The sequence below is a fragment of the Bos grunniens genome, chromosome 26, assembly GCF_055505025.1.
Source record: "Bos grunniens cultivar Pamir isolate PY7600 chromosome 26, Bosgru_T2T1.0, whole genome shotgun sequence".
NCBI lineage: Eukaryota > Metazoa > Chordata > Mammalia > Artiodactyla > Bovidae > Bos > Bos grunniens.
Genome location: NC_141190.1, coordinates 40,038,391 through 40,055,558, shown reverse-complemented (window position 1 = coordinate 40,055,558; position 17,168 = coordinate 40,038,391).

The window sequence follows — 17,168 nt, the reverse complement described above, 5'->3', positions numbered from 1 at the left end:
ACGTAGCTGATGCTATCCAAAGCAAGCCTTTAGTTTTCCTCCTCCAAAAAGTTCCATACAGTGAGTAGAAGAGAACAGAGCCAGTGACAGAGAAAAATTAATTACTTAGAGGACAAAGTTATCCAGGTATCCAGTTCCTCTATGGGAAGAGCCTGACTTAAAGCCCCTCATTCCGTCACTCAACACTCCTTGAAGTGAAGTTGCTCTGACTCTTTGCGATCCCATGGACTGTAGCCTACCAGGCTCCTCCATCCACGGAATTTTCCAGGCAAGAGTACTGGAGTGGGTTGCCATTTCCTTCTCCAGGGGATCTTCCCAACCCAGGGATCGAACCCAGATCTTCTGCATTGCAGGCAGAAGCTTTACCGTCTGGGCTACCGGAGAAGCCCTTAACATCCACTCTATGCCAGTCACAGCGCTGGACCACAAAAAGCATGAGACAGGCCTGTCTGCAAAGAGCTCACAGTCTCAGAGGAGGGTCAAACTAGCAAACAAATCACAGGACAATGTGATGCGGGCCCAGAAGCGGAGAGCAGAAAACCAGGGATGACGATTGCAACCTGAGATGCCAGAAACTCATGGGCTGGGATTTGAAAATAGTTCATTAGGCAAAGAAGTGAGGGAATGGGGTTTCCATGGAGTGGAAGGGGCCATACCTGACATAGGCAGCACAAGGGCAGAACAATCAGCAGCCCAGCGGAGAGAGGAACGCAGGCTCTGAATCCACCCTGGAGCCACTGTTGGAATATGATCTCTGACAAGTCTGGACAAACCATCTAGAGCCACCACCAGTTTACATCTATATGAGAAGTTCAGACAAATTTCCAAACTCAGTTGTCAGCACCACTGCCTGCACGTTAGCCTCAACACAGAAGCTTGAAAAATAAAAAGCAATGCTTGGGTCCCCCTCCAACCTAATTATACTGGAATCTCTAGCTTCAGGGTCTAGTCCAAACATCAGCAATTTTTAAAGCATTCCCATCGCTTCTTGGCCTTTTGGCTAAGATCAAGTGTAAAATGTCCCAACTGATTCCCATGTAGTATGAACCTCAGAACTCACTGTAAAAAGGAGTTAATTTTTAAGATCTAGTCCCAAGGGTTGTCACGAAGGTTAAGTGAAATAATAAATGTCTAGGAGGTATAAAGGTCACAATGGATTATGTGGAGGGGGTCACGTATGGAAATGAGGCTGGAAATAGGCCAGAACCAGACCCTTGTGACAGCTAAATCATACACATCTTTCCCTCATGCTAGGCATGAGCTCTTAACACGTGCAACACAGGCAGTCTGGCTCTGCAGACCAGGCTGTTTCACCCCCTCTCTCTACTGCAAGAGCAGAGGTCTGATTCAGAGGTAAAGGCTTTAGGTGTGCTGTGTGGGTATTGATGAACCACATTATCAGAAGTAATAATCAGAACTATATTATTTAAAGTCATTCTGACTTTAGTGTAGACAATAGTTTGAAAGAGAAAGAGACAGAGGCAGGGAAATGACTCTAATCCATACACAGAAGACAGAGATTGGATGGGTCGATTAGAGGAGAAAAACAGCCCAGAAACTCAGAGCCTGAAAGAAAACAAAAAGGCACCACAGGCTGGTAGATTTTCTGATATGACTTCTGAGACTTCATTAAGACATAAATGTGTTCTGCAACACAAATACAGTCCATTTTGACCTCTTACCTCTTGCGCAATTTCAGTCTGCAACATTAATATCGTCTGAGCAAGAGAGTTCCAGAAAAACACCTATTTCTGCTTTATTGACTATGCCAAAGCCCTTGACTGTGTGGATCACAAGAAACTGTGGAAAATTCTGCAAGAGATGGGAATACCAGACCACCTGACCTGCCTCTTGAGAAACCTATATGCAGGTCAGGAAGCAACAGTGAGAACTGGACATGGAACAACAGACTGGTTCCAAATAGGAAAAGGAGGACGTCAAGGCTGTATATTGTCACCCTGCTTATTTAACTTCTATGCAGAGTACATCATGAGAAACGCTGGGCTGGAAGAAGCACAAGCTGGAATCAAGACTGCCGGGAGAAATATCAATAACCTCAGATATGCAGATGACACCACCCTTATGGCAGAAAGTGAAGAGGAACTAAAAAGCCTCTTGAGGAAAGTTAAAGAGGAGAGTGAAAAAGTTGGCTTAAAGCTCAACATTCAGAAAACGAAGATCATGGCACCCAGTCCCATCACTTCATGGCAGATAGATGGGGAAACAGTGGAAACAGTGTCAGACTTTATTTTTGGGGGCTCCAAAATCACTGCAGATGGTGACTGCAGCCATGAAATTAAAAGACACTTACTCCTTGGAAGGAAAGTTATGACCAACCTAGATAGCATATTCAAAAGCTGAGATATTACTTTGCCAACAAAGGTCCATCTAGTCAAGGCTATGGTTTTTCCAGTGGTCATGTATGGATGTGAGAGGTAGACTGTGAAGAAGGCTGAGCACCGAAGAACTGATGCTTTTGAACTGTAGTGTTGGAGAAGACTCTTGAGAGTCCCTTGGAGTGCAAGGAGATCCAACCAGTCCATCCTAAAGGAGATCAGTCCTGGGTGTTCATTGGAAGGACTGATGCTGAAGCTGTAACTCCAATACTTTGGTCACCTCATGAGAAGAGTTGACTCATTGGAAAAGACCCTGATGCTGGGAGGGATTGGGGGCAGGAGGAGAGAAGGGGACGACAGAGGATAAGATGTCTGTCATGAGATGTCTGAGGCATCACCGACTCAATGGACGTGAGTCTGAGTGAACTCCAGGAGCTGGTGAGGGACAGGGAAGCCTGGCGTGCTGCAGTCCATGGGGTCGCAAAGAGTCAGACACGACTGAGTGACTGAACTGACTGACTGAACTGAAACACTTTTAATCATGTCTCTAGAAGTCTACGAAGAATACACTTAGCATGTTTTTATCATATTTCAAGAATGTTGTCTATTCAAAGGGTTTTTAAATGCTGTTATCATCACCTGCCCAGAGAGTTTGATTTAATAATTTCCTTTATGGCAGAGTCTCTTTAATGAGCAATTCAGATTTAAACTATTTTTCCATTACTGATATATTCATGATGTTACTGTTGTCTGACTCCAGCAGCATGTATTCTTTTTTTTTTTTTAACTTTACATAATTGTATTAGTTTTGCCAAATATCAAAATGAATCCACCACAGGTATACATGTGTTCCACATTCTGAACCCTCCTCCCTCCTCCCTCCCCATACCATCCCTCTGGGTCGTCCCAGTGCACTAGCCCCAAGCATCCAGTATCCTGCATCGAACCTGGACTCGCAGCTCGTTTCTTACATGATATTTTACATGTTTCAATGCCATTCTCCCAAATCTTCCCCCCCTCTCCCTCTCCCACAGAGTCCATAACACTGTTCTATACATCAGTGTCTCTTTTGCTGTCTTGTACACAGGGTTGTTGTTACCATCTTTCTAAATTCCATATATATGCATTAGTATATTGTATTGGTGTCTTTCCTTCTGGCTTACTTCACTCTGTATAATAGGCTCCAGTTTCATCCACCTCATTAGAACTGATTCAAATGTATTCTTTTTAATGGCTGAGTAATACTCCATTGTGTATATGTACCACAGCTTTCTTATCCAGTAGCACGTATTCTTATACCACAAGGTAGGTGTTATTCCCATTTTACAGACGACAGCTAAGCTGGTTTTCCTTCAGTGTTTCCTTCATAGTTACAGAAAGAATAAACTACTTAAGTACAGACTATTTGTAAGCATCTCTAGCACTTCAGAATTATTAACTCCAGAGAATAAATGTGACAACTCAGTTTTTTCCATTCCTTAAATTCACTCTATTTATTAGGTAAAATAGCTAGTCTATTTATACCTAGGGAAAAAAGGCCAGGCCATGGTTTAACTAATTCCTTGTACTTAGAAATATACTAAATATGAAGTCTGGGGCATTTTCCAATTTTTATTGTAAAATACAAGGAACAAAAGTTACCATCTTAATGATATAAGCATATAGTTCAGTGGTGTTAAATACATTTAAAATGTTGTGCAGCCATTACCCCTATCCATCTCCATAACTCTTCATCTTGTAAAATTAAGACTCAGTTCAGTTCAGTCACTCAGTCATGTCCAACTCTTTGCAACCCTATGAATTGCAGCACGCCAGGCCTCCCTGTCCATCACAAACTCCCGGAGTTCACTCAGACTCACGTCCATCGAGTCAGTGGTGAGCCCTTAAACAGTAATTCCCCATCCCCTCTCCCATGGCAACTACCATTCTACCTTCTGTCTCTGTGAATTTGATTACTCTAAGAATCTCACATAAATGAAATCATAGAAGAGTCGTCCTTTCACTCAGCATAATGTCCTCACGGTTCAACCATATGGTAGTATGTGTCAGCATTTCCTTTCTTTTTAAGGCTGAATAACAAACATCCCACTGTGTGTATACATCCACAAATATATGCGAAGAACAGACTCGTTGGAAAAGATCCAGATGCTGGGAAAGATTGAAGGCAGGAGGAGAAGGGGATGAAGGAGAATGAGATGGTTGGATGGCATCACTGACTCAATGGATATCAATTTGAGCAAACTCCAGGAGATGGTGCAGGACAGGGAAGCCTGGGGTGCTACAGAGCACGGGATCGCAAAGAGTCGGACGTGACTGAGTAACTGAACAACAACAAACTTAATATTTTCGTAGGTCAAAAGTAGACACGCTGGCAATCTCACATGGCTCACTTTAATACAACATTATATTGGTATGATACCCGTCAGGATTGTTAGTACTTTAGACTAATCCTTGTTCTTCCTTGCACACTGCAGGTACCATCTGGTGGATCACGCTGAATCATGGGAACAGCTTCTGAGTCCCTGGTTGTAGGGGTGGGGGTAAAATGCAGCCCTACAGTAAGAGTTTAAGAGAGGCAGGGTCTCAGTTTTCCCAGCTTTGGCTCCTGAACTGATTAGACCTGTGTGTCTTTAAGCTCCCCAAGAGTAAACCATCTCCTTCCTTGGCTTTTGCCACACATGACCAGCCTTTGCCTTGCCCTGTGTTGCTGGCTTGTACGTCTCACATGCCTGATCCTTACCTACCCTCTGTGCCCTTGGATGGCAGTACATCTTTTCCCACAGGAGGGTCCCACCCGCGAACTACTGATACCATTGCAGGCTGGGTAGATAAATGCTTTAAAATAAATTGGAACAATGATAAATCCAAGATAGAATTTTCATTCCTATACCAAGTCTACTCTCCAATGACTAAGAGAAATATTTTTTTAACTCCTAAGTCACAAAGTTCTATCAGAAATGAAGGACGAAAATACTGAGTAAAGAATAAAGCACTTGACAAATACTAATGGCTATTATTTCTATCGTGTCCATGACAATGGAACAGAAAGATCTTGAGCCTGCCTTTCCAACTATGCTCCAAAGTCAAGGTCAGAGGAACAAATAAAATCTAAATGCATATCACTGGGATACATTGTAATATAGCAATCACTGCCATGGAATTACCATATGGCAATTAGGTGGATCTTTACTCTCCAACATATAGAGAGCAACAATGAACACATAAATACACGTGAGCTATATGTACTTTTTATGTATGTATGTCTCTATATGATTAAAAGTTCTTAGAAGCAAAAGAGTAAATCCTTGAAAGTAGTTCCCTGTGAGGAGAAAAAAAGAAGAAAACTAGAGAAGCGAATTTTTGTGTGTTTCTTCAACAATTTGTAAGAGAAAAAGAGATGAAAAACCATGGATTAAAACAGACAAGACACATATCAATTTATTGCAACATGCAGACCCTATTAGACCCTGATTTTAACAAAATTTTTAAGTATGAGATAATGGGAAATCCATTCACTGGACATTTGTTGATAAGGAATTATTGTTAATCTAGGGAGACATGATAATGGATTGGAGTTAGTTTATAAACACTTATCTTTTAGAGACATATTGAAATATTTACATATGAAGTGGTATTTGCTACCAATATACTGTAATGGCAGGTGTAGATAAAACAAGATAACCTTGCCGGGGTTCTGCCCCGGCTGATCCAGGGTATTCGAAGCGGGGACGGCGTCGGCGACCTATTTATTTAAATATTTTATCAAAGATATAAAGAGTAATAGGATGAGGATAGCTCAGTAGGAAAATTCAGTGGAGAAAAGAGGCTGAGTGGCTTGGTTTACTCGGGAGACCAATAAAACTTCAAGACAAGAAGTTTGCACCACTTACGTAGGCCGCAGGCGTCCTTCCGTTCTCCCGAAGGAGAGGAGACACTGAGGCCTCCCCGGTCGGATCTTAGAAGCCCAGGCATAATTAGTAAGCATGGTGGGTTCCGCGCTCCAGATGGAGACTCAACCAGAGTGAGAGAGAGAGAGACATGGGGAGACCAGTATTTCGAGAAACTGATCCCAATTCTTTATTTTCCAGAGTCTGTTTTTATACACTGAGATGTTATACAAAAGTCACGTGGGGACAGCAGTCCTGACTTTTATTAAAGTCAGGTGCTTCACACAAATGTATACAGAGGTCTTAGGGGTGTTACATCATCTTCTGGCCAGAGGGGCCTGCTGACAATTTACGACCCTCTCCTTGTGACAGCGGTCAGTCAATCAGGACACTTATTTCCCCAGGGCTGATTATTCTCAAAACAGACGCCACCCAAATAAAGTTACATTCCAACAGGGTGAGGGTGTAGTGGGTTTTAGTTAAGGAAAGAATTTACTTAGCCTAAGGTCTAACGTGATTAATATCAAAGGTTAATACTTATTCCTTCTATATATTCATTAATGTGTGTAAGGGCAGGGGATATGGAGACTTAGCAACAAACATTGGCTCAACAAATGAAAAACCCTTCACCAACACAATTTCTAATCAGCCCATTATACTTATACTAATAGTTTTCTAACTTTTCTAAGGAATCTGTTTTTAGAAGGTTTAAAGCATCTCGTGCCTCTCACGGTTGGGAGGCTGTGAGCAATCACATGTGGCTGGACGAGCCTGTCAGGCAGGCTAGAGAACCTTCAGAGGAGTTTGTAGGTTAAAACACTCTTGTCACACCCAAGAGTTTTTATTGATTGGAGCTCTAGGTTAACTCCTTCTCTGAAAGAGGTGGTGGGGGACAGCCCCCCGTAAAGTCAGAAATGTAGGTGAGAGCACAAAGTAGTAAAGTAGGCAGGCTCTGGTTATGGGGGTAGATGCTCGAGGATTTCCAGGGGGACTCCTGAGGCTCGATCCCACCTTTGCGTATGTCGAGCCTCCTTCCTCGTGACCTTTGCCATGGGCGGAGTACCTCACTCTGGCCCCCAACATAACCTGATAATTGTTCAAGGCGGGTGACACTACACATTATATTATTTTTCTATTTTGTGTATGCTTGAAGCCTTTGGCAATAAAATTCCCAGTTGGCACTAGTGGTAAAGAACCTGCTTGCCAATGCAGGAGAAGTGAGAGATGTGGGTTCGATCCCTGGGTTGGGAAGATCCCCTGGAGGAGGGCAGGGTAACCCACTCCAAGGTTCTTGCCTGGAGAATCCTATGGACAGAGGAGCCTGGGGGACTGGTCCATAGGGTCATAAAGAGTCGGACACAACAGAAGCAACTTAGCACACACACACGATAAAATGTCACAAAAATCCTTCTTTAAAAAGTACCTGGGCTTGCCACCTTCCTGATTGTGTGACTGAAGCAAACTATCTAACCTCTGTAAGTTTCTGTCCCTTTTTCTAAGAAGTGGGGATAATGTGGCCTGGTCAAGAGTAAACTTTCAAGAAGCTTGGACCTCACCACACTGTTTGACAGGCCCTCACCAAAGGGCAGTAGTAGCTGTTTTATAGCTATTTGTCATCTCTATTTGAATGTGTCAGAGGAAACTCAAACCTAACCTGTCTGAAAATGAATCATCAAATAGGATAGATAGATAGATGGAAAGAAGGAAGGAAGGGAGAAAAAGATCCATGTCACCATTCTGGTCTGTGTTCTGATAGTTTCTTCCAACCGCTGTCAGAAATGCTGCATCTCTGATTTCAGTTGCTCAAAGTTCAGACTTCAAGTACAAAGTCATTATGAACTAATTTTTCTCTAGCTTTAGCATCCCCTCTTGAAGCATCTCTACAGCTTCTGAATCTGTTCATGGGAACTTTGTAAAACATGTGCTTCTCATTGAAACCAGCTTCTCTGTCTGATGAAAGACCTATTCTCTGTATCCTTGGTCTTTGGCAGGAGTGACCATCCAAATTAGATACAATTCCAACAAAAGAATTCATGGACTCAATAACGCCCGTAGTTTGATCACCTTGTTTGATCATGACCAGGGGTGCAGCAACCTATGCTTTTACCATTAACTATTTCATGCCCATCTTGATAAGATCCAAATTAGATGTGTAATGACCCTATCAGAGATCTTCCCCACTCAGGAGCCATGTAATAATCAAAAACCAGGGAGGAGGAAACATCCCAAGAGATTGTTTTCCCCATAACATCTTTGAAATCTGAGCAATTTAACAAGACTGTAAGCATATTGCATCAAAATGTGGTCTCCTGATGGATTTCACACGAGTAATTCCTTCATCACTGTTCAGTAATGGGCACCTTTCCATGTCCTCGGGAATAAATAACATGCTTCTTGTGTGTGTAATTTGTTTCAGACCCATTAGCTCCTTGGCCAGTGAATGTATTTATTTCTAAATAGATACAGACACAGTAATTTTGCTGCACCATTAACTCCTGGAGGAACCTAAGGGTTGTGTCTTTCCATAATATCCTTTTGTTCTTTTTCGATGGTATGTGTATCCAACAGCCCATATCTTGCATTTACTCAGCACTCAGTTCTCCTGGGTGAGGTTTTTATGGCTAAGGAAAGCATCAGAATTATAGAATCATCACACATGAGAGCTAGAAAAGACACTAAAAATCTAGTTCACTGCTGTTGTTTTGCATATGGAAAAGTGGGGCGCAGAGAGCTAGAGGGTCTTGCCACACCAGTAAGTGTCCAGTGATAAAATCGAGGCTAAGGTCACACCTTTGGAGTCCTCGTTCAGGGCCCTTTGGACTTCAACCACTGAAAATAAATTATTCCCTGATCTTTAGAAAGCAGAGTCTCTTTTTTCAGACCATTTAAGTGCCAGATAATGGTTTATGAGAACACATGAAGCACTCAGACCGTTCTCAAAAGCCCACACCACAGCTCCATTTACGTAGAGGGAACAGCTCAGTACAGGGACAGATGTCCCCAGAGGATCTATTCTGTTCCTGCTGACCTCTGTAAAGTCGGGACCTTTCAGAGAATCTATGAAAAATCCTGACAGGAGCAAGCAAGAAAGCCCCTGAGAGGAACCCAAGCCAGAATACTGGGCTGACATGCCAGTAGAGACGTGCTCTAAAACTGCAAGCATGCAAAAGCTTGACACTGCAAACACACGAGTACCCCATTTATTTACACCTTTATAACTTCCACCTGAAAGCAGGTATGAGGGGCTTTGTCTTTCTGTGGTCCCCAGTCCAGCTCCCCCTCCCCTGGGAGACCCCTGTCCAGCACCACCTGACCGCGCCTCTCTGTCATTTATTCCCGAAGAATTCCATTTTCTCAGCCACCAATGTTGCCTCCTCCTGGGTCAGGACACCCTTGGTCTAGTCAACTGTGGCTGCTGGGTGGTGTCCTGAGACAAGCCCGTCTGCCCAGGTCTACGGGGGCTGCAGGTTCCTGCACACACCACCCCAAAGGCATCCTCTGGTCTGCACCTGAAGTGCCCTCCTGGGGGCTTTCTCTGGCTGCCTCACACAGAAGGCCAGGTGTCCTGGGAGCTGATGCCCCCTCAAAACTCTCAACCAATGACTAATGGAAGCTGGTAAATAACTCAGCTCGGGGCTCTGTGCAGATAATGACGTGAGGTCAGAACTGCCCAGTAGAATCAAGTCCAGATGCTCATGGCATCAGCCTGCTTAACAGCACACATTTTCTGGGCTCTCTTCCACGTCTCTCTTTCCACTCTCTTACAGGACTCCTAGGATTCTTGACTAGGCTAGTCTATCCTACGATAGACCTATGAAACTGCTGCCTCTTTTAAATACCAATTACACGTTTCATTTGCAAGAACCATCTAGACACTATTGCTCAGTAGGAGATATTGCAGCCTACTACAACCTGTTAGACTTTGCAAGCTTTTTAATAAACAAGCCTAAAGCATAATTCCACTTTAATTGCATCAAGGAAAGTGTGACTTTTGCCCAACTCTGGAAAGCTCCTCAGTGGCTTGTTTATTAAGCAGGCACCACTGAAATATTTGCACTCATTTCTATCAACTCTAATAGGCAGGTAATGATCCTTTCACTTCCCAGCTCAAAATACCATAAGGCAAATTTTCCCAAAGATGCAGAGGGCAGGTGAAGGCTTCCTTTCACCCACGTGCTACTGAGTAATAAAACCGGCAGGACAATTTAAGGTCCCTCATCCTAGAGTGTACGTGCTGAAGACTGAACGGTGGCTGTGATGGAAAACAGACCGAAAGCTGGAAAGCAAAGTTCTGTGGGGTCACGTCATAGTTTTAATTCTTTATTTTTAAAAAATTGACATATGCTAAATGAGTGACTAAATTAAACCTACCCTGTCTTCCATTTCATCTTCACATGGACACATTTAAGGATATTGGGAGGACATACAATGAGGAAGGCTCACTGGTGTATATACACCCTGGACTCTTCCAAGGAATGAGACTCCTGGGCTTATTAAGTAGCAGAGATGGAATGAGAGGCAGCATCATATACATAAGAGTTAACAGCCAAGTTTGAAACTGGCACGATTAGCAGCAGCTTCTACTGTCTCATCTAGAAAATGGAGGCTTGAGATAGCATCTGAGGGACTTCCCTGGGGGTCCAGTGGCTAAGGTTCCACACTCCCAACGCAGTGGGGCCCGGGGTTTGATTCCTGGTCAGGGAACTGGATCCCAGAAGCCACAACTAAGGGTTCACACACCTCAGTTAAAGGGCCCTGCACGCTACAACGAAGATCAAAGATCCCTCGTGCCACAACTAAGACGCGGTACAACCAAATAAATAAATAATTTTAAAAAAAAGTCGTACCTGAGTCATAGGGTTATTGTGAAGACTGAACAAGATAATGGCATATGCAGTCCAGGCACGTGGTAAGTGCTCAGGAATTATTAGCAAAAGGGATGGAAACTTCTGCATGATAAGAAAGGAGGGAAGAACTCATTCTTCAGGCTTCTTTCTCATCTTCACTCCCTGTGCATTTAATGCTGCTGAGGGTCTCGTTTGTGCTCCCATGAACTTCAGGACCGAGCATCTACTGAAGTTGACCTTAGTCATACACGATGGCAGGGCTTCCCTTGTAGCTCAGTAGGTAAAGAATCTGCTTGCAATGCAGGAGACCTGGGTTCGATCCCTGGGTTGGGAAGATCCCCTGGAAAAAGAAATGGAAACCCACACCAGTATTCTTGCCTGGAGAATCCCATGGACAGAGGAGCCTGGCAGGTTACAGTTCATGGGGTTGCATGAGTCGGACACAACTGAGCGACTAAGCACACACACACACCCACTACGGCAGCAAGGTCACCCCTAAGAATATCCCCAAGCAGAATATCCATCCAGTACAGATGTTCACTGAAAGACATGTGCAAGAATGTGCACAGCAGCACTTTTATAATATCCCCAAACTGGAAACCACCCAAAGAGTAAAATGGACAGTACCCAGCCATCAACAATAAAAGACAGAAACTGACTACTCCATTAATAGCAAGATGGTAAAGCAAATTGTGCTGTACTCGCCAGTGGGTGACTAGCCCGCGGTGAGAACGAGCAAACCACAGCCACCGCAACGCAGGTGAATTTCACGTGCACACCACGGACAAGAGAAGCCAGACAACCACAGTGCACAGGGCACGATCGTGTTTGCATGCTGTACAAAAACAGGCCAAACTGTTCTAATCTCACCGCCAAGACTCAGAAGAGAGGTTCCTACTGGGGGATAGTCCCTGGAAGGGACTAAAAGAGTCACTTTTGGTGATGGTAATGTTGTCTTATTTGAGCAGTGTGCTCTTACCTGTATGTATGTGATGCTTTAGTGAAAAGTTCAACAAGAAATGGACTGCACCCCTTGGGCTCAGGAGCTGTGCCTTCCCAAAGTGTGGCTGACTTCTGCACAGATATAGTAATGCCAGTAGAGCATCACCGGGGGCCTGGGTGATGCCAGTAGGCTGTCTAGCCGCTGCCGACAGCCGGTCCTCACTGTTGACCATTCTACAGCTGAAATCCGAGTCTAACCAGACACAACTGTATGAATACACTGTGGCCAGGACACTGGTCTCTAGACCAGGACTAGGGACACTTAGCCAAGACCCAAGTCCTCTCACTTTCCCATTGTCCTCCACATGTGTGGCCCAAGGGACAACACAGATTATTCCAAATCATTGGTTTAAGGGACACTGTGTCCTACAGAGCCCTGGGCATATGAGTCATTTTATTTGGATAAGATGGAAACAGCAGTGAGGCATCCCATACAGAAGACTAGATTTGAGATCTTCTGTAACAACAAATGTATATATGCATAGCTTTTAATAGATGAAGTTATATAGAGTTATATATATTTTATATCTAGACATATACACATTCTCCTTTCATTGCACTTTTCCTTTATTGTGCTTTGCAAATCTTTTTTCTTTTTTTAAATCAAAGGTTTGTGGCAACCCCCCAGGTGGCTCAGTGGTAAAAGAATCCTCCTGCAAATGCAGTAGACACAGGAGATGCCAGTTCAATCCCTGGGTTGGGAAGATCTCCTGGAGGAGGAAATGGCAACCCACTCCAGTATTCTTGCCCAGAGAATCCCATGGACAGAGGAGCCTGGCGGGCTGCAATCTATGGGGTCACAAAGAGTCAGACATGACTGAGCCAATGAGCATGCACATGGTCAGATGATGGCTAGCATATTTTAGCAATAAAATATTTTAAAATTATGGTATGTATACTGTTTTCTTAGATGGAATGCTACTGCACAGACTACCATATAGTGTAAACATAACTTCTATATGACCTGGAAAACCAAAGTATTTATATGACTCACTTTATTATGATATTTGCTTTATCATGATGGTCTGGAACTGAACTCACACTATCTCTGAGGTACGCCTATATTGTTTTAAATAGTTCTTTCTACATAAATGGATTTTCAGTTTGAAATTGTTCATGGCCTTAGGAAATCGGTTTTTTGAAAGTCCTCTTGTGACACTAAAAAAAAATCGTTTTGATAACAGGCAATTCTTAGTACTTCCAAATATACTTAATACTTTTGTATCAGTCATTTGCTCAGTGACTCTGTGTGTGTGTGTGTGTGTGTGTTAGTCGCTCAGTCGTGTCTGACTCTTTGCAACTCCATGGACTGTAGCCCACCAGGCTCCTCTGTCCATGGAATTCTCCAGACAAGAACACTGGAGTGGGTAGCCATTCCTTTCTCCAGGGAACCTTCCCAACCCAGGGATCAAACCCAGGTCTCCTGCTCAGTGATAACATTTATTTAAATGGTCATGCAGACTTCCGTGGAAAACATACTGAATCCTGTCATTTTTTCCCCCCCAAAAATCTGTGATCCCCCAAAATTCTTCCAGAGCAAGTGAAAATCCCTTGGCATGCCAAAGTTCTAGAGTTCAGTTTCCATCCCTCATCAAAGAATGCAGGCAGTCACCAAAAAGCTAGAAGCAAACAGCACAAGCCTGAAGCCTTAGGAGGGAGCCCAGCCCTTCAGACACTGTGACTTCAGCCCAGCGATACCAATTTCAGAGTTCTGGCCTCCCAGAACTTCACAGGGCCTCCATGGGAAAACAAGTTCCTACTGTTTTAAGCCATCAAGTCTGGCATAATTTGTCACAGCCGTGGTAGGAAACTAACATACAACCCAAGACTGCATTTGTTTTCCTTTTGTTCTCTGTCCATGATGCCAACTTGCTGAATTTAAATCAATTATTAGTTTCAAAAAAAATAAATAAATAAAGTAGAGCAGTTGAGAAGAAAAGGTCCTATTTTATTGGATTCCAAAGCACAGACTGAGACTTCCCTGATGGCTCAGATGGTGAAGAATCTGCCTGCAAAGCAGGAGACATGGGTTCGATCCCTGGGTTGGGAAGCTTCCCTGGAGAAGGAAATGGCAACCGACTCCAGTATTCTTGACTGAAGAATTTCATGGATACAGAAGCCTGGTGGGCTACAGTCCATGGGGTCCAGAAAAGAGTGGGCTGCAACTGAGCAATTGATCACCAACAGCAAAGCACAGACTATGGAGAGAAGGACCATATTAGGGGTTTGAGACTCAGCCTTGTGAACTTGCATCAGTCACTCTCTGACTCACTTTTCCCATTTATAAAATGAATAAATAACCTCTGAGGTGATGATTCTATAAACCTTCATAGCTTTTGACTTAATGTCACCTCCCTAAGTGCCACCTCCACTAGGAAGCCTGCTCTGACTCACCTCTCTTCTCTATACTCTAGGGTCTCTTGAAACACATTATTTCAGTATTTATTGCGCTGTGCTGTAGTGATTTGTCTCCATACCATCTTCCCCACTAGACATGTATTACTGGAGGGCAGGAGTTACATTTTGCTCACCTCTCCAGTGCCCAACTGAGTAATGAATAAGCAAGGAAACTGAGTTGTTATGAAGTATTAATAATGACTTCTCATCCTACACAGATGACTGATGAAAATGTCCCAGGATAGGGCTGTGCATGAGATTCCTGGAGCCCAAGCAGCTCCCTCCTGGGAGCCATTCATTGACTAAGTTCTGGCACTCAGACTGCATTTTATGAGAGTTTTATGTGTTTTCATCAGTGTAGACTTGACTTGTTTGATCTATTGAATGAGCTTCAGTCATAATTCAAAAGCCAGCTTTGGTAACTTATATGCTTGAATTTTATAATTATGCTCAATATTTACTGATACATACTTCAACATTTCAAATTGCTCCTAGAGATGCTTTCTTCTCCTGGCTCATCAAGGTTTTAGAAAGACTTTCCTAAAAATCTTGCCATTTATATCCATAACTCCCATCTCTATGGGTATGAATTCAATGATAATACCCACAAAAATTTGTACAGGAAAGAATTTTTCCTGGGGCCTGGTTTATTCTCTCCCTTCTTCTGGTTTTGGTCTCTTCTTGGATGGAAGTGACGGGTTCATCATGGCAGTAGATGCCCGAGTTGCCCTGCAGTCTCAAGGAGACCTGCTCTAGTCCAGTAAACCAATTCAACCTGCTGAGATTTTGACTGAAGCATTCCCATCTTTGGCTGAATCTCAATATAATTTAAAGACTTTCCTAAGGCCAGTCATCAGCATCAGAGTTGATACTGAGCACATTCATTCATTCATGCTCATGCCCAGTCACGTCCAACTCTTTGCAACCCCATGGACTACAGCTGCTTCTAAAATAATCACTCAGATCCAGACTTCTCTATGAAAATCTATAAGCTTCTAATAAAATTAAATTTGTGAAGTTATCTGGTGTTATTTTACTAATCAAAATCACCACAGGTACCTTCCTATTCATCTCAGAAAGTAAAGATCAATCTGGAAAGCAAGACTAAGAGTAGATTCAAAGGCCAGATGGAGATGAGATTTACCCAGCCTTATCTCTTCCGAGACAAAGACCATGTGCACTTTCAATCAGGATGCATTCACAGTCAGCAGGAACCCAGGGCCCTCTCCTCCTGCCTGCAGTAACATTGCTAAAGATGCTGAGCATTGGAATTACTTCTCATTTGCAAATGGTAATTTTCATATTTACAAATAGTAATCATCTAAATGTAAAACTTCCTTAAGTAAATAGATTATTAGACATAAATATGTAGCCCTCTAGATGACCACATGATGTGAAGAGCCAACTCACTGGGAAAGACCCTGATGCTGGGAAAGATTGAGGGTAGAAGAAGGTGGTATCCGAGGATGACTTGGTTAGATAGCATCACTGACTCAGTGGACATCTGAGAAAACTCCTGGGAGATAGTGGAGGACAGAGAGCCTGGTGCACTGCAGTCCATGGGGTTTGCAGCACATGCAGTCCGACTCACAAAGAGTCGGACACGACTTGAACACAACAACAAATATGCAATTTTCCAAATGTCTCTGTAGCAAATCAAAGGGCTCTGCTGCCACAAGTCCAAAATTCTCTGGTACCATTTCATTTTACCTGGGGATTCCCAGATGGTGCTAATAGTAAAGAACCCACCTACCAATGCAGGAGAGACATAAGAGATCCGGGTTTGATCCCTGGGTCCAGAAGATCCCCTGGAGGAGGAAATAGCAACCCACTCCAGTATTCTTGCCTGGAGAATCCCACGGACAGAAGAACCTGGAGGACTACAGTCCAGGGGGTCTCAAAGAGTCAGACACAACAGAGCGACTTAGCACACCTGCACACATTTTACCTAATACTGTTAAATATATTTTCTGCAGTTACCATCCCCTTTTTACTTTTTTACTTTCAAATTTTGCCTTTTAGAGCCCAGGCATTTTGTGATTCTGACTTAAATGCTTTTAAGGTTAATAAACTTTTCCTAATTCACAAAAAGGATAACAAAATCAGGCAGTTTCCCCAATTTTATGTTTTCATTCAAGACTATCAGAAGTGCTACTGCTTAAAGGATAGCAGAATATTGAATTACTAATAAACAAATACTGAGGGAAACAATGTTTCAGTCAAATGATTAAAAATCAATGTGATGCAGAGAACATTTTAATTCAACGTAATTTGTATAGCACACCAAAAAAGAGTGAGGTGCTGTGGATGACACAAAGTTGAAACACTGTTTCTGCTGTCAGCCCGAATGGTCTATGAACCGTGTCAGGAAAATAGACAGCTGTGTAAAAGGGTATGCACGGAAAACTCCACCATGGGTGAACAAAACTCTTTCTCCTCTCAGGTGATCAGGAGGCTGGTAGACTGTGGCTGAATAGGACAGAACGCACAGGAATAGGAAAGGACAGGAGCTGGAAAGAGGAGGTAGGAAAAGGAGGACTTTCTAGCTAGGCTGAAGAAAGAGGAGACAGCTTAAGGAAAGAAAAAGATAGCACCATGCCTTCATGGAGAAGCAGAAAGCAAACTGTTACTCAAAGTGGAAGGCTTACATAGAGATACAGTTAGAGATACAAGTAGAGGTCAGGGAATGAATCAGGACC